Source organism: Lygodium microphyllum, chromosome 13 (assembly GCF_053477565.2).
Source record: "Lygodium microphyllum isolate KBCC chromosome 13, Lygodium_microphyllum_v1.1.10, whole genome shotgun sequence".
Taxonomy (NCBI): Eukaryota; Viridiplantae; Streptophyta; class Polypodiopsida; order Schizaeales; family Lygodiaceae; genus Lygodium; species Lygodium microphyllum.
The window spans coordinates 46,022,657-46,041,144 of record NC_141147.1 but is presented as its reverse complement, the minus strand read 5'-3'; positions in this window follow the sequence as shown (position 1 = coordinate 46,041,144).

The following is an 18,488-nucleotide window of genomic DNA, read 5'->3' as shown; positions in this document are numbered from 1 at the left end:
TGAAGAGTGTGTTTGTGGGATGTGCACAGGAACGGAAAGCTTATAAGTGTTATGTACCTTCTATGCATGAGACACTCATAAGCAGAGATGTGGTATTTGATAAGTTAGCATCCTGGTATGGGAATCCTGTTGCAGTGCCTACTGATGGCTCACCCAGTATGAGTCGTGTTGAAAATACTCCTGCAGAGAGTACTTCCATGAGTGGTCAAACAGGTGATGTATCATTTACAATGAGTCCTTGGATAGGACGATTGCGCAGTCACACTACTGCATCCACTGGCACGGATATGTCAGTGAGGGGGAGAACAGATAAGGGAAAAGAAAAGGTTTTTGAGGATGTAACATGTCCACTCACTGCAGGTTATGACTCATCTAGCAGTGATAGCTTAGAAAGTGAATTGGGGATTCCGTCTGTTATGACGCCAGGTGCTAGGCACAGTCGTTATGTGCCATCTCATGAGAGGCAAGCTCACAGTGAGCCACAGCTCAGGAGATCAGAGAGGGTCAGACGACCTTTTGATAGGTATACTTACTGTGGGAGCTTTCGCTCAACCACCAAGACCCACGGACCGCTTATTGTTCCAAGCATTCCAAGCGAGCTCTAATGGCTATCTCTCACCTAGCCGACACGCCGTCGATCCTACATGTGTAGTGAGCTTACCTTGATACTTGATTGAGTACCCTCCTCTCTCTTGCACTCTGGTAGCTCCACGATTCTTGATGCTGGCTCAAGCATCCTCAAGCCTCCTCCATCTTCAAGCTCCATCCTCCATAGCCGCACGCGCAAGAGAAGAGAATAGAAGAGAAGAAGAGAAGAGGAGATGGTGAAGAGCTTCACCCTCTTGATCCCTCACTTCCACACACACTCACTCCCTCACACTCTCACACTCCCTCTCTCAAGAGCACACAAGCAAGAAGGAGAGAAGAGGAGAGGAAGAAGACTACTCTTTTTGCCACACACCAAAGAATGAGCTTCTCATTCACTTTTCAACTTTATATACAAAGCCCTAAATTCTTTTTGGGCGGTCATCCCCTTTTCCCTTTTTTACATGGCCGGCCGTAGCCTAGGCCCTTTTTCCCATTTCCCACCATTCTAATTTATCATATTCCCAACTGATGTGTACACTTTGCACAGGAGCGAGCCTGGCGCTCTTTTACAAGGATTCGGGGGTGCTCCCACATTTTAATTGTGCGCTCTTTTACTCTTTTGTTGTCTCAGGTTGACATCGAGGCTTTCTGAGGGTCCTGCCCAAACATTTAAAATTTTCAGGGTTTATTTACCGGTCAAGGAGCCTTTTTTTGCTTTTATTCTGCGCCTTTTTTGCTATTTCCCTTTTTTTTTTCCATTTTCCGCTCCTCTGTGCTGCAGGAAACACGGTAACATTACCCCCTCCTAGCCAAGTGCCAGTCCCATGGCACTGCGGTGGGATGTAGTGGCTAGTTAGGTCGGCTGCTAGGCGGAACAGGTAGGTGGATGACACCGCTTTCAAGGTGGTTGGGCGAATGACTGATGATGGAGTTTAAGGACGATGAGCAGGAGAGATTCCGGCGTGCTTTAGGATCCATGAAGATACTCGGCATCTTTCACACAGTTGTGGTGCCCTTTATGTAGCCGATCGTCCCTCAAGTATCAGAAATGCTTGAAGCAATAAGAAATCCCTTAGGAGGATGGTATTGGAGGGATTTATTCTGGAGAAGCCCCCCCGAACTCTGTCTGCATTGAAAATCTGTGTCTTTGATTTGAAGATCTTTGTCTTTGAGTTGAAGGTCTTCAGTACTGTGTTGAAGATCTTCAGGCTTGTGGAATCAATAAGCGATCCATAGATCTTGAGGCGTTGGACATGCATCTTTGGAAGATGAGGTTCCAAGATCTATGCCAATGGCAGATCTATCTTGGCTTGGTTTAATCATGGTAGCCCATCAGCAAGCAGATGACTGGACATCGGTACATGGAAAAAGTTTTGGTCATTAAAGGATGCCATGGATGATCCTCTTTAGCCGAGTAGCCAGTTCTTGAGACTTGAACATAACTTGCAAGAAAAGTTGTGCACTCCCTGGGGGGTGTGTCTGCTTCGCCGTGCAGTGCGTGGTGCCCGTGGCAATGGAACTGGGATATGGGTCTAACCTTGGGTAAGCCCTTGGTAATGTCCCACACTTGAGGACCCAGTTCATGTGTCATTGGAAGTGCGGTGCAAGTCTTAGGGTGACAGGTTTGAAAGTCCTGCCCTTGATGTGCCCTAAGTGTGAAGTGGGGAAGGGGCTAGGGAGAACCCTAGGTGCAATGACGGCGGTGCACGTTGAGGCAAAGGGGGGGGGGGGTTGCAAGCGGATCTTGCGAAGGTCTCACTGCTTATCTTTGCTTAACGGTGGATGCATCCCTTGGATTTGCTATGCTTTGCTGTCGTCTCTTCTTTCCAATTCACCCTTTTTTGTTGTCTTGTGGCTTACTTCTTCTTCATATTTTTTTAAATAAATAAATAAATAAAATAAATATAAAGAGGCTTATACATGGATACATGTGATACAAGGGCATGATAGGAGTTTACTCCTCGTCATCTGAATGGCGGGTAGGGGATGGCGGAGGGCGGGGGGCCTTGTTAAGGAATCTACGACTCAACAAGTAGCCCTTGAGGTTGAGGCGGGTTTTGAGAGTGGTGGTGGAAAGGAAAGGGTGGTTGCACTGGGTGAATTTGCTATCGCTCATATCTTCGAGCAATGCAACACAGAAGGATGGCAAAAGAGAAGCGCGCATCATGAGGTGAGTCATGGTGCTGCTATCTATGGTGTTGGGGTCGAAGTAGAGGGGTGGGAGGTGGCGTTCTTGAGGTGCGAGATCTTGGTGGACTAGCACCCTAATTAGTCTAAGATAATTACAAGTGGTTATGAAGGCGGGGTCAGGACAGGAGGTGAACTCACTAAGAAATCTATCTATAGAGCTGTACAAATCAGGGAGGCTAAAGAGAAGGGTGTCCCTATGGGAGGTGCTATTGGCATTATAGATAATGGGAAAGTCGAACCTGCCATGGATGGACAAAGTCGACCCCTACCCTTTGAGGATACGGCATGAAAGTGGGGTCATTTCTCTCAGAAGGGAGGGTGTTACAAAATGTCATCCACGCGTCAAGGTTGACGTAAAAAATGCATCTTCTCCAGGTGGGTTGGCAATTATAGCCTTCCACCGATCTAGGCACCTGGAGGACTTTATCCTGCCAAAATTCGCAGTCCTCAGCTCCCCAAGCAGTTGGGTTGGCCTCTCGCTCTGCTAGCCACTTGGCCTTGAGCCTTGCACCCATAGCGATGACATCATTTACAAGTTGAATGGGCATTACTCTGTTTAATGTAGTGAAAAACTCAAAGCTCAAGTCGAAGGGGCCGCGGTTACATTCTTGTTGTTCCTAGATAATCAACTCGGCATGGAATTCAGCAGGGGGATCTTGAGGGTGCAGTAGGAGAGGGGCAGGCTGTCTTGGAACAGGTCTAACATCAGCATTTTCCTTGCATTCTCTACTATTTCTTTCATGCGGTTAGCCTGGGCTACTTTCCTCTCAGCAGATGTGTGAGGGGGCTGCACTTTCTCTTGTTGTGGCTGAGGGGGTGGTGGGACTTATTCCTCCTCCTGAGGTCCCAGATCAAACTCCGGTTCACCCCCTTCTGCTTGCACGTCTTCTTGTGCCTTCGCCTTTGTGAAGTTGAGTTCGTCTATTTCCTGCGCCGTCAGGCCTACCTGTGCAAGATATCTTCTTTGCTCCTCCACGCTCTGTGGTGGGCCTCCTAGCTGTAGTGGCATGTGCAGGCCTGCTGTTAGAGCTCTGCATGCAATGGTTAGCTTCTTCTGCAGGCTGATCATTGGATTTGTTTCCTTCCGGTTTGGTGGAGTGGAGCAGTGTACTGAGGAAGGTGTGCTATTGGGCTATCATGGAGAGCTGGGCTGCCTCTGCCTGATTCTCACCAGCATCCTATCTCCTTCAGCTTTGGCCAGCCAACTGCCAAGTCCCGTATTCTCCCCTTATTGTGATCAGCCCATTCTTTTGCTCTTTTCTCCATATCTTCTAGGCTCTCCCCCTGATGGAGGGTCATAGCCATGAGTTGTTGCTACCAGGCCTCGAGCTTGCGGTGTAGGCCAGACTGCTCCTAGCGTTCATCGACCATCTGTGCATTGAGCTGGTCTAGCTTCACCTGCATCATTCGCACCTGCTCTTCTCTTAACTGGTCCAGCTTTGTAGCCTCCTGTCTAATCTTGTCAAGCTAGCTTTGTGCTTCCAGGTTGACTGCAGAGAGCTGATCGTTCTTGCACCGCAGGTGAGCATTGGTCTCCCTTTTCCTGTTGAGATGCTCCATCAAGATTTTTCTCCTTCCTTCCCAAGCAGCGTCACGTTCCTTCAGGGCCTTTGATTCCTCTGCATTCTTATTATTGGCTTCCTCCCTGAGCGCAGTGATCTCCCTTTGGTATTCTGTCATCTGCTTTGTTTTCTCCAAATCTGGAGAGCGGCTCGTGATTCTCGTTCTGTTGCCAGCTCCTCCAAGGCTATTCTTCTTTCTTCCCTGGACCTTTCTAGCTGCGAGAGCAGCTCCTTAACATATTCGTCGTATTGGCCTACAAGAGGTGGGAGATGGGACATGATGGTGGTGGGGACATCGGCTTCTATTTTCTGCCTCTTTTGGGGTGGGGCCTTGGGTGGCGGTGGCAGTGGGTGTTGTCATGATAGGAGTGGTTGGCATGGAATGTATGAAGAGGGGGGGAGTTGGCATCATCGGTTCTTTTCCTTTTCCTTCTGTTGCTGGGGGCGAGGGTGTGATTTCCGACACACTGGTACTGGAACCAGGTGCCTCTGTTCGGTGCGGGCTCTCTATGCCTTCCTCGTCTCTTTTGTGCTGCTCCTCAATGGAGTGACGGGTGGCCAGTGCTATTTCTTCATCTTCCTTCCTTCTCAACTTCCCTTTAGTTTTCTTTTTTCTCTCCTCCTCATCCTTGACTGACTCCCTTCGAGCCCTCTCCAGATCTTCCTTTTCTTTCTTCTTGCGTTCCTCTTCCCTCTTTCCATGCAAGGCTTTGGTTCGTTGTTCTGTGTGCCTCTGTGGGCTGCCCTGGGACTCTCCCTCTTCATCTTCATCAGTCTCTGTTTCATCTGTCGACCTTCGCTGCTCTTCTGTGTGAGGTGGGGATTGTGACGGTGACTCGTCACTTCCTTCGTCGCCTCCCTTCTTGTCTTCTTCTTCTTGTCCTTGCCCTAGTGCTTCTTGGATGATGGCCATAAGGACACCTCCAAAACCCATGGTTGTGGCTTTGGAGGATGATGCCTTGCGGGTTGATCGGGATGACGGGGATTCCCCTCCAGTGGCTCTTCCTCCTGTTGCTAGGGCCTTAGCCAAAGCCTCTATGGTTCTCCTCACAAACCCATTAAGGTTCACCTCGTCCAGCGATTGTGCCGCAATGCTGTCAAGCAGAGGTATGTTGATTCGGCTCATTATGCTGTTGTACCTCTGGCTTGAGAACAAGGCGTGCACCATTTTTGCTTGTAGCTGGATTTCTAGGTTTGGGATGTCTGCTAGGCTAATCCCATCATTGGTATGGACCTTCACCTTGTCCATTCCCAACATGGCATAGATGTCTCTCTTCGGCTTTCTTTCCACCTTATTCGGCAACCCTAGTGCCCTTTCCACCAACTCCGAGGTCAGTTTGATTTGCACTTGCTTGGTGGCTTCATTCTCAAGCACCATGATGGTGCCTCTGTTTCCATTAAAGGTGCACAAGAAGTCAACGCACTGGGTGTAGTCCACCCTTCGGCCCACTGTATCTAGGTACTTCTACAGGTGGCACTGATCTATGATTTGGCACACTGCCAGCTCTTCGATGGCCATGTCTTCAAGGTTGAAGATGTGACACAACTTCAATTGGTTGAAGGCTCTCGTCTCCACCGTGAGGCCGTACTTCACTTGCTCCTCCTCCGAGAAGGGGAGCTTGCCCGCTTTGTCCTGGCTTGCCATGATCGCTACTCTGCAAGTTCAGTCATTTCCACTCTTAGTGCTTTTTGACAAATAACTTGCTGAAAGAATAAAAGCATAGTAGATTTTATTGATCATAGCCTTAAATTTTCTTTTCAGACTTTTACCATTACATCTTACCCTTGCATTTCAAATTTAACTGACGTTTTATACTTGGTTTACTTTTAAGATTCCACCTTATTACCCCTTCCCCCTTTGGAATGAGAAGAATCCGTCCCTGGATTGGAGGTTGAGAGGCCAAGGGCATTCAGCATAAAGGGCGTCGATCTATTTGTGCAGGAGCCATGCATAGAAGTTGGGGTTATACTCTAGCTGAGCTTCCTTGTCTAATTCGAATGGGCAGATACTGACATGCGTGATGTATGTCAGAACATCGGTTAGGAGATCGCCAGAATTGACCCGACTTGCAATGTGGAGCTCTTCCTCTGTTAAGAGGCGGTCAAGGTAGGGATGCCCCTTGATGTGCTCTACCATGGGTTGGCCACGGAGAGTGGTTAATACTCGATATGAGGTTGGCGCGACATAGGTGGGGTCGTACTCTGCTATTTTGATTGCGCGGCTTGCTTAGTGTTGGTCATTATGCGACATCCCTCGACTTCCCATTGCAACCTAAGAGTGTACCAATGCTTCAAAACATGGAATCTGTATCAGCGAGCTTGGATAACTCGGTGATTTCCTGATCAATGATAGCAGAAGTGGTTCGTTGATCGTAGGATGTGATGAGATGTTGTTTAATGGCTTGCTCTTTGGAGATCTCACTGCTAAGCAACTCAGCAGCAGAGTGAGAGGCTTTTGCAAATGCGAATTCAAAAGTCTCCCAAGAGCAAGGCATATTGCGCACTTCCGTTGCAAAGGGTTCTTCTAATAGGCCCAAGTCCAAGCGGTCATAGCTGAGAGTAAGCGACACAAAGGTGGCATCGAGTCATTTAATGCAGTCCACCACATCATCGCTAGTGTCCTCGACAAGGTCAGTGGCTAGTGCTAGAAATGATTTCCGTTCATAGGAGGGCATAAGGCCAACGGGCGGTCGAGGTTTGCTAGAACTAGAGGCCTTGACAATACATGGTTGCAGTTGCGAGCTTCCTTGAGCCTGCAGTTGGGCTGTTTGGACTATGGGTAGATTAGTGTCAGCCACAACGTATGGGCTACTACAGTCAGCTTTGCCGTGGGGAGTCGGCTTGACTTGGTCGGGTGATGCCACCTGTGACGGTGGCTGTTGCTTGGGCCGATAGGTTTGTGCGACTCTCTTGGGCCAAAGCGTAGATGAGCCGGATGGCTGGGGTTCTAGAGAGTGCTGCGCCCTATGGTTTTGAGGCATTGGGGGACGTGGGCTGATCAATCTTGAGGGTGGCGTATGAATAGTGCCCTTGGCCATGGGGACCTTTGGGATCCACAGCCAGGTATTCCCCTCGTAGTAGCCTTGTGCATGCAAGATGGCTGTAGGGACCCATCTTTGCTTGATTAAGCAATGCTTTCTGTAACTACGTCTTGGCCTCCTAGGTTTAGAGTTCTAGGTCTTATGAGGATAGGCGCATCGACTCCTAGGCGGTTGTTGCGGCTGTTTAGGCACCCATTGGAAGCGAGGCTATTGGGTCTTCGCTTTGATCGCTGCCGGCTGTGGTTTATGGAAGTCGGGGAGTGGTAGCTGCGCACCACCCCCTCCTTAGTTGTGCCTACGGATGTTTCTATAAGTGGCTTTGCGGACGGTGATAGTGTCGCGCAGCCCTTGCTGAAAGCTGTGACAATGCGCACGTTGCCTATTGCTAGGTGGATGTGCTGCGACTCATAATCAATATTGCAGTGAGTCTGCTTTTTGAAGGTTTTCCCCAACAGTGACTCCATACCTGCATCTGTAGCGCTTGGCAACACATAAAAAAGCATTGGAATAGTCTCAGACTCGATAGAAATGGCGACTCTGCACTTGCCAAGAAGTGCGTATGATTGAGCCCCATATGGGTTTAGCTTGGCAGTTGTGGATTGAAGTAGTGGTTTGCCAAGTTGGATCCAATGATTGTGGGTTAAGATATTGAAGTATGCTCCCTTGTCAATCAAGGTGTTGAAAGCGCATGTTTGTTTGGCAGTGACCGTGACACGGAGGTAAGCGGGTTCTACGGCTTCCTCATCATCTTCATTGATTTCAGTGATTGTAGTTTCTCGTATTTTGATTGGTGGTTCTAACATTGGTGTCTCATGCAAAGGATGAGTGGGAGGGAAGTACTTCTTGACACAACTGCCATTGAAGAAGCCTATTCCTTCACCGTCTAGGGTCTCAAGCTCGACATTGTCAGTTCGGTTGATTGCCTGAACCTTGAAGGGTCCGAGACCTCTGAATTTCATTTTTTTATTATGCCCTTTAACTGAGTAAAGAAGCATTAAGTCACCCTATTCGAATTCGCGCTGCTTGACATGCTTGTCGAACCAGCTTTTGCGTTGGGCTTTCTCACAAATTAGCGCATGGGTGGCTAGAAGACGAGTTTTTGATAGGCGTTCCAGCTCGACCAGGCGTTGCGTCCATGCCTCCTTCCCTTCCCATCATTCTTGAAGTGCTATTCTCAGGCTAGGAATGAAGAATTATAATGGTAGAATTTCCTGAGTCCCATAGGTCATCCTAAAGGGGGTTTGGCCAATAGCCGTTTTATAAGCTATGCGGTAGGCCCACAAGGCTGCCATCAACTTTTTGTCCCAGTCGCTTTGTGAGGCTAAGACTACTTTAGTTAGGACATTGATAAGAATCTTGTTAGTTGATTTTGCCTGGCCATTAGCCTGAGGGTAGTATGGTGAGGATTTGTGATGGATGATGAGAAAGGTGGATAGGAGATGTGCTATCACTTCGTTGATGAAGTGTGTGCCTTGGTCGCTAACCAATTCGATGGGGCAACCAAAGCGTGAGATCACTTGCTCCCATAAGAACTTGGCAATCGTCCTAGCGTCGTTTTTTTGTGTGGCTCTTGCCTCTGCCCATTTCGTGAGGTAATCCGTGGCCACCACGATGTACTTGGCTTGTGGGTATTGCGCCACAGGGTTGATGGGTCCTATAAAGTCAATTCCCCATTTTTCGAAGGGTTGGCGAGTAATAATTGGGGTTAACTCCATTTTATCTTTACAAATCGAGACTTTTGTCCGTTGGCACTCGTCACAATGCTTGATGAATTGCTTGGCATCGCGGAAAAGTGTGGGCCACCATAATTGAGACTACAGCACCTTCTGTGCTGTCGTGTCTCCGTTAAAGTGTCCTCCTGCAATGCTGCTGTGCGCATCCAAGAGCACATCGTGCATCTCATGCTCACACATGCACCTACGCAGCAATCCGTCTTGCCCAGCCTATAGAGTTGGCTTGCAATTAGCTGGTAGGGCTGGATCTTCAGGATCAAGCACCTAAGTCGGGCCTTTTCTATTGGTCGGTCAAGTAGTCCGTGCTCGAGCACTTGGACTATGTCGTCCGCTCAATACGGCATTAGATCAACCTTAAATAATTCTCTCTCACTGGACAAGTGGAATAAATGGGCGTCAGGTAACTCGTCAACGATGCCTTGTCCAGCGGCTTCTCCTATGGGGATGCGTGACATGTGATCAGCCATGTAATGCTGTTTTCCCTTTCGTACTACCACAAAGAAATCAAACTCTAGGAGCAGGAGGAGCCATCGAGCTATGCGCCCTATAGCACAAGGGTTGTTTACTAAATAGAGCAGGGCTTGATGGTCCACAAAGAAAATGAAGGGTGTGGCCAATAGATAATGCCAGAATTTTTTCATAGTGAACACCATGGCTAGTCCCTCTCTTTCTGTTGTCGAGTAGTTTATCTCTATCTCAGTGAGTTGTCTGCTAGCAAAGCTCACTGGATAATCTAAGTTGTGCTCACCAGGTTGGCACAACACTGCCCCCACGGCAAACTTAGAAGCATCGATGTGCACGTGGAAGGTAATGGTCCAATCTAGGGTTCGTAGAATTGGTGCTGTAGTTAGAGCCTTTTTCAATTCTTCGTATGCCCGTTGGCATGCCTCAGTCCACTCGAAGAAAATCAGCAGCTTGTATAATGATCTGGCGATCAGCGTCGTGTAGTTTAGTACAAACCACCGATAGTATCCTATATGGCCTAAGAAGCATTGAACTCCTTTGTAATTAGTTGGGGGTGGAAGGTCCACAATAACTTGACCTTCGAGAAGTCAGTGGCAATGTCGTTCTTCGACACCACGTGTCCTAAGATGCATCCGTGCTTTACCCAAAACTGACACTTCAAGGGGTTCAAGGAGAGACAATATAAGCAGCACCGTTCAAAGACTGCGCGGAACACATGTCATCAACAAATACCTCTAACTCCTCGTGAAGCATGTCCTTAAAGATGGTGCACATGAGGCGTTGGAAAGTGGCGGGGGCATTGGTCAACCCAAAGGGCATGACTATGTATGCAAAGACGCCCCACTCAGTGGCAAAGGCGGTATTGTGCCTGTTGGTAGGATGCACTTGCACATGGTTGTACCTTGAGAAGCCAACCAGAAAACTGTAGGCTTTCTTTCCTGCCACCCTTTCAAGCATGTGCTCGGTGTACGGCAATGGATAGTTGTCTCTCTTCGTAGCAGTTTTCACCTTCTTCTAATTGATGCACACTCGGATTTTTCCGTTCTTCTTCATCACAATGACTGTGGGTGATACCCAGTCTGTGTGCTCAATTTCGTAAATGAATCCCGCTCTCATCAGCTTGTCAATTTCCTCTTTGACAGCATGAGAGTGTTTTGGATTCATAGGGTACGGTCGCTGCTTGACTGGCGTTGCGTCTGTCGTCATGGGTATGTTGTAAGTCACAACACTTAGATCTACCCCCCGTAGCTCTTCTAAGGACCACCAGGCAAACACGTCTATGTACTCCCGCAAGAGAGCGACAAGACTCATTTCTTCTTTACCAGTCAAGTCATCAGCAATGAACACTGGTCGGGGTGTTTCCCCTTCCTGGGCTAGGTCTACCTCCTTGACCTTGGCTGGTCCTTTGATTGGTTCGCTCGTCTGCCCTTGACATTTGGCACCTAATAAAACTACTACCCTATCCCCTTTTTTGAATTTCATGAAGCATTTAGGGAGATCCTATGGCTTTCGATGTTCTTCTGATTGTGTATCCCTGGGGTGCTTTGCCTTTTCCTGCCTTAACCATCTGTGCCACAGGTGGACGGGTAGGTCCCCCTTGGTGCATCTAGTCACGGGCGGCATAGGGATCTCTGGATCACTGTAGAAGTAACTTCCGATTCAGAGTCAAACCCTCCATCTTCACTAGAAGACGTGGTCTCCCCTGATGGCCGCAATTCAGATGGTGATTCAGTCCTAAGTATTGACATCGTTCCTGGCTGGGCTAGGCCTGCTTGCTCAAGGTCTATGGCTCCTATGCGTTCCAACCAAGCGCGATCACATTCCATGTGCATGACTCCTTGCTCTACTCTAAGGGCCTGCCTTTTCTGCGGCTTGGTGTCTGCTCGTATCTGCTCAATTTCTCATCCTTCAGTGCCGTATTCTATGGTATCTACTTCACCCTCGCTCTCATCATTGAAGGATTGCCAGTCTTCATATTCGTTGCTAGAATCTTTGTCATTCGACTGCTCGTCGTCTCCTAGGGCTTGGTATGCCTCGTGTCGTTGGTCAGGAACCAGTGCCCAGTTATACATGAGGTTTAACTCGTGCACCCTGGTCCATTGCCACTTCGAATCCTCTAAGAGATCCTGGAGTGGTTTGAAATTTGCAACTGGGTTGCCAGCTAGCTGGTCCGTTAGGTATTCCAGTGCCCCCTGGAGTTCCCTTTTGTTGGATGGTACTAGGAAGGTGACGAGCTTAGGCTTTCCATGGAGGCTTGCTGCCATCATGCAGACTGGTGCAGAGAGTGCTTCATAAGAATTGCCGATCGTTTTGATGGCTTGCTCGTACGCCTCCTGATCTGAGAATGGCAGGTCGATTGTAACGAGAACGTGCATCCAATCTCGCTCATCCTCTGGGCATGGGATATACTTGGTCAAGGGCCCATAGGGCTTCTTGATCTGAGTGTTCCCTTTGAGCATAGCAGAGATGGCGTCTAGGTTGACTGATGAGGTCTTCCAAGTGTCCATCCCTATCCTTACGGCGTCCGTTCTATTGCCAAGGAAGATCAAGCCGTTACCCCAATCTTTGATGACCCTAGCATTGCGCATCCAGGGTCGGCCTAATAGGACATCGTAGTCCACTCCCTTCATGACCATAAAGTCGATAGAGAACTGGACACCTGTGATCTTCACTGGCCAATTCTTTAGTACCCCGAATGGCTTCACTTTCATGCTGTTTGCTAGCGTGACATTAAACCTAGCAGCCTCGACAGGTGGGTTTCCCCAAGTCTGAAGCACTGTGTGGCTAAGCACACTAACCCCAGCTCCCATGTCTACGATTCCCTTTCTTGTTGTGTCACCTAGGGCTAGGACCGGCAGGACAGCGTGCATCTCAGAGCCTTCCCAAAAGGCGTTGACGTGCAAGGATTTAGGCACGGAGTGCAGCGTCAAACTTGGCAATTGTGTTTCTGCATCCTGGTCTCGAGGGTTTGCCACCGTGACCTGCTCTTGTGATCCTTCGACCCATTGCTTAAGGTCTTGCCATAGGGTAGGGTGTTGCTTAAGTAGATTTCACAGGCTAAGTGTTACACGGGTGGTCACTAGCGTGGTCAGGAGATCATTAGACACTCGTTCTTCCCCTAACCTAGACTGTCCAGGCCAATGGCCGCGGCTGATCTACGGCTTTGTCACGTCTAGGCTTGGTCTTAGCGGCACTACTTGTGGCACAGTTGCTCCTGCTGACTTAGGTTGCGGCGGTGATATTGGCGTGCTTACGCTGGAGAGGTCATCGATCTTGTCCTCTATGATGGGCTCAGCGTCTTTCAGGTGCTGTTGGGCCTCCCTCACCCATTCCTTCACCTTTTCTATGGCCTCTAATTGTCGCTTCGGATGCGGGTATGCCCCTACCTTAGCGCTTCCCTTTTTAGCCGTATTAGGGGCTGAAGTCTCTACCTCTGCGTCTGAAACCTTCTTTCCTGCAGGTAGAGTCGTAGCACTCTCGGTCCTTAGTGCGACCTTCGCTTTCGATCTCTTCTTTTTCCGCCTGCGGCTTTTCTTTCCTATCGAGGTTGTGTCAAGATTGCTAGGTCCTGGCAGAGAGATGCCGGCCGGCTTCATTTGGGCTCGGGTCATAACCCGCAATGGAATAGATATGGCCTCCCCATCCAGATTTTCAACAAGAAAACAGCCCCAATGGGACGGATGGCAAGTTGGCTGAGCTAGAGAATGGCTTTCACTTTGGGCAGTCTATGAAAAGATGGGTGATTCCACACTCTGCGCACCTTTGGTCAGCCTTGTCCCTGTTTTGCTGCTCTCTTTCAGGGCAGCACGATGAGACATGACCGGGGTGTCTGCAAGTCCAACAAGTGACCGGATCCTACGGCTGCCCTCCTAGGCCCCTACCTCATCCTCGTCCTAATGCCATCACCGGCACGGGTCGATAATCCATGAGGACCACGTTGCCCTCATCGCTGTGCAAGACGTAAGGGTATATGTAGGTCTCTTCATCAGTCGGCTCCTCCATGTAGTGTATTGGAGCGTCGCTTGATGGGTGGGTCACGTAAGGACCGGGTGGTCTAGGAATGCCTGTAGGATTTATGTCCATTCTAGGAGCAGCCATTTTCATATCGTTAGGCGCATGAAGAGCCAATGGGACTCCCCTTCCGAAGAATGGTTGTGGCGTATTCGCTAGGTAAGGCTTGCCGTAGGGTTGCAAGTATGGAAGTCTTCTTGGTAATCTACAATGCGTGGCATCATGGCCGAACCTACCGCAGTTAGCACAAGGTCTGGACCTAGGTCTTGACACTCGGCCGGAAAGTGGTTTCCCCCACAGTACACACATTGGATGTTCAGGCGCGTTGGTCGTCTCAACATGTCTTGTAGCTTGGCTAATTCCATCTTGACCTCAGCCAAGCCTTGGTCTGTCTCGGTGGCCTTCCCCTTATCTTGGGATGATGGGATTGACCGCTCACTAGAGGCTAACGTTCTCTCTGAGCTTGGCAGGTTGGTCTCTTCTAGATTTGAGCTCCTAGAGCTCCGCTCTTTCAGGTGGCCATTGACTCTGATGGCTTCCTCAAACACTCTAGCCACCACGTCCCGCTACAGGCTTGAATTGCCTGCCAACGCCTTATATAACTCCTCGTCTTGAATTCCGCTGATGAATACAGTCGAAACTGCTCTGTCGGTCGGTCGCTCACCTAGAGGGATTCTCTTAAAGAGACTCCTCACATGGGTCACGTAGTTGCGGATGTCCTCCTTCTCTTTCTGCTTGACGTTCATCAAGTGCACCAGTAGGTTATTGGAGTATCCGGGCTCAGTGAATCTCTTGACGAAGAGGTCCTTGAGATTATTGAAGTTGGCTCGCTCTATCGCATCCAGGCTTGTATACCACGTCCTACCCTTGTCGCCTAGGCAAAGCCCGAATGCTTGCGAACGTTGAGTCTGGTCGTTGAGGCCATTGGCTTCGCAGACTTGCTCAAACTGCTCAACAAAGCTATATGGGTCGTCATGAGGTTGGTACTTATCGAGTTGCTTGGCAACAATGGGTTTTTTGACCTGGTTCTTTGAGCCTTGGTTTGCCCCTAGTCCTGCAAGCAAAGACATCGCTAGTGTGGTGGCACTTTGCTCTATTGCCGTGTTATCGAGTAGTCATTTCATGAGGAGCTCGCTCAATGTCAAGTCTCCCTCTAGTGCTCTCTCATGGTTCGTTCAGTTTCGGCCAGCCAAGTTCAACACTCACTGCACCTCATAGAGCTCCATGCTTTGCCTTTGGCTCCTAGCCTACTGATCCCTATTATAATCAGCTATTCTCTGCAATGCCTTGCGGGCTAGCCTTCTCTCCTCCTCTAGGTCTGCAATGATTGCGTTTGCTATCCTGCCGCGATGCTCGTATCCGGCGTACATGTCGTAACTGCTCACCAGCTCTGCTGAATAGCATCTGAGAACATGTTCAAATCAAGCTCCTCACTAGACCGATGGTCGGAGCTCTCTTCCGTCATGGTTGAGTTCTTGCGCTCCACTACGCTGTCGATCAGGGTGAATAGACTTGACAGATCCTCATCGTTGGCGCTCCTTGCTTGGTCCTACCCTGCGCTTCAATTATTTGTCTATGTCTTGGGTTCTCTCCTATTGGTGGGTTCCTTGAGTGGTTTATCTGAGTGAGTTCCTTTGATTATTGAATACAAACCTCAATTTATGGTCACTCGGTGAGTGTGTTGTTTCTCGTGCACTTGTGTCCAATCAGGCTTTCAACTTTCTTAAGTGTACTTCAAGTGTGGACATTCAATGTGAGTGCCGCAAGCAATTCCTCAGCGTCTTACACACTCTCGCTTGTTTCGGGCCTGATAAGCTTCGTTGCTCAAGTCCCGGGCGGGTTCTAGGGTCTGCGTTGCTTCTTGCCATTCACTAGGGGGTCGATCACAGGTCCTCCGATTGGATTTCCGTTCTCAATGCATTAGGTCGCTGGGAGTGCTCCAGCACTATCCCCTTATCCCTTGGTCTTGACTCCTACTTCAAGAACTACCTACAAGGCGTTCGCCATGTTGTCCTGAAGCCGGTTGCTTTTCTAGTCGATCGTGGGGGTCAATTTTTGAAGTTTCCCCTTTCTTTTTTTAAAAAACCTAAGGGTATGTCCGATTCTGAGAATCAAACATCCGATTTACTAGTGGTCCGATTCTAGGAATCAGACCAGGTGGGTCCGAGTTTGAGCTGTCCGAGTATCAGAATCGGATGGGGATTAGGTGTTCGATTTTCAAAAATCGGACAAGTGGTCCGATCGGACTAGGCGTGCGGTCCGATTGCTGACGTGTCCTAATTTAGTGAGTCTGATTTCCTCAATCGGACGATTGGATTTAAAGTCCAATCGGACGGGGTTGGTCCGAGTGTCCGAGTCCGAGTGTCCGAGTCAGAGTGGTCCGAGTGCCCAAATCGGACGGGTTGGTCTGATCGGACGTTTGTTCGAGCGTCCGATTCTGAGAATCGGACACTGAATTGGGTGTCCGATTCTGCCGGCCCAAACGCACTTTCGAGCACAAATTTGTCCAAAATCTCAAGACATCAATGATTATAGACTAGAAGATTCACCAGGAATGATGTTGGAGTGATGGGGGAGAGATCTATATACCTGGGGATCACCAATAGCAACGTCACTCCTTGCCCTGATCGATCGAACGGTTCGCACAAGCTCTCTCTCTTTCTCTCTCTCTCTCTCTCAACTGGTTGCAAATGAGGATTCCCTTGCCCTTCAAGAACTTATAACCCTGCTGGACATTCCTCGGATATTACCGATCACTCTCCTTGCGATTCCTACACATTCAAATGCACATTTCCTCTATTTTCCTCGATTTTCTCCTTGTTTTACAGCAGCAAACCCTATGCCTCTCGGGTGTGATTTCCTACTGTTAACCTACTCTAAACACAACACAAATCAAACGCAAAAAATTGGACTAATTTCTCCATGTTTTCCAATCATCAAACAACCAGAATATCCCAAAATTCTTACCTGTTTTGAAGATCAAAAACACCCACACTTCCTACCTATCTCAAGCTCCGTTTCGGGGATGAATACCCTACTTCGATGCTCGATATGAGGCGCGCAAGTGCTCAAGCTTGAATTCGTTGGTCCCGGCAATGGAACCAAAATGTGGGAGCTTTCGCTCAACTACCAAGGCCCACGGACCGCTTATTGTTTCAAGCGAGCTCTAATGGCTATCTCTCACCTAGCCGACATGCTGTCGATCCTACGAGTGTAGTGAGCTTACCTTGATACTTGATCAAGTACCCTCCTCTCTCTTGCACTCCGGTAGCTCCACGATTCTTGATGCTAGCTCAAGCATCCTCAAGCCTCCTCCATCTCCAAGCTCCATCCTCCATAGCCGCACGCGCAAGAGAAGAGAAGAGAAGAGAATAAGAGAAGAGGAGATGGTGAAGAGCTTCACCCTCTTGATCCCTCACTTCCACACACACTCACTCCCTCACACTCTCACACTCCCTCTCTCAAGAGCACACACAAGCAAGAAGGAGATAAGAGGAGAGGAAGAAGAAGAGTCTTTTTGCCACACACCGAAGAATGAGCTTCTCATTCACTTTTCAACTTTATATACAAAGCCCTAAATTCTTTTTGGGCGGTCATCCCCTTTTCTCTTTTTTACATGGCCGGCCATAGCCTAGGCCCTTTTTCCCATTTCCCACCATTCTAATTTATCCTATTCCCAACTGATGCGTACACTTTGCACAGGAGCAAGCCTGGCGCTCTTTTACAAGGATTCGGGGGCGCTCCCACATTTTAATGGTGCGCCCTTTTACTCTTTTGTTGTCTCGGGGTGACACCGAGGCTTTCTGAGGGTCGTGCCCAGACATTTAAATTTTTCAGGGTCTGGTTACCGGTCAAGGCGCCTTTTTCTGCTTTTATACTACGCCTTTTTTGCTATTTTCCTTTTTTTTTTCCATTTTCCGCTCCTCTGTGCTGCGGGAAACACAGTAACACTTACACTGGATATTCAGCCCGTCATTATGCTTATATGACGAAAGTAACAGGTTTTAGAGAACCAAGTAAGTTTGATGAGGCAGTTGTAGATGAGGATTGGCGTGCTGCTATGGATGAGGAATATTCAGCTTTGGCTGAAAATGGCACATGAGATTTGGTACAGTTGCCTGAGGGCAAAACACCTATTGCCTGCAAGTGGGTGTATAAGGTAAAATGTAAATCAGATGGATCATTGGAAAGATAAAAGGCTAGGCTGATTGCAAAAGGGTATGCGCAGTAGTATGGTCTTGATTATGAGGAGACTTTCAACCCTATAGCAAAGATGGCTACAGTTAGAACTGTGATTGCTTTGGCAGCAGCTAAAGGCTAGAAACTATGGCAGATGGATGTAAAGAATGCCTTTATGAATGGAGAGTTACATGAAGAAGTTTACATGGAACAGCTGAAACAGGCACCTAGAGCATGGAATGCTCGCATCAGTAGTTATTTGTAGCAACATGGTTTCCGATTGGGTGATGCTGATCATAGTTTGTTTGTGAAGAAGACAGATCCTGGCTATGTATTCCTAGTTGTCTATGTTGATGACTTGATCATTATAGGAGATGATGAAAGCGGGATTGCTGAAGTAAAGACATGTTTACAGGCCGAGTTTAAGGTCAAGGACCTAGGAGAGCTGAAATATTTTTTGGGGATTGAGGTTGTCTCTACAAGGCATATGGTTGCTACAGAAGCAGTATACTCACGACATGTTACAGAAATATGGTATGGCTGATTGCAAGCCTATGGATACGCCTTTAGAGCAGAATGTCAAGCTGCAGATTGATGTTCGGATAGAGATTGAGAATGTTACCATGTACAGATAGATGGTAGGCAGCTTGATCTATTTCACGATCACTAGACCTAACTTGAGTTATGTTGTGGGGTTGATCAGTCAGTTCATGCAAAAG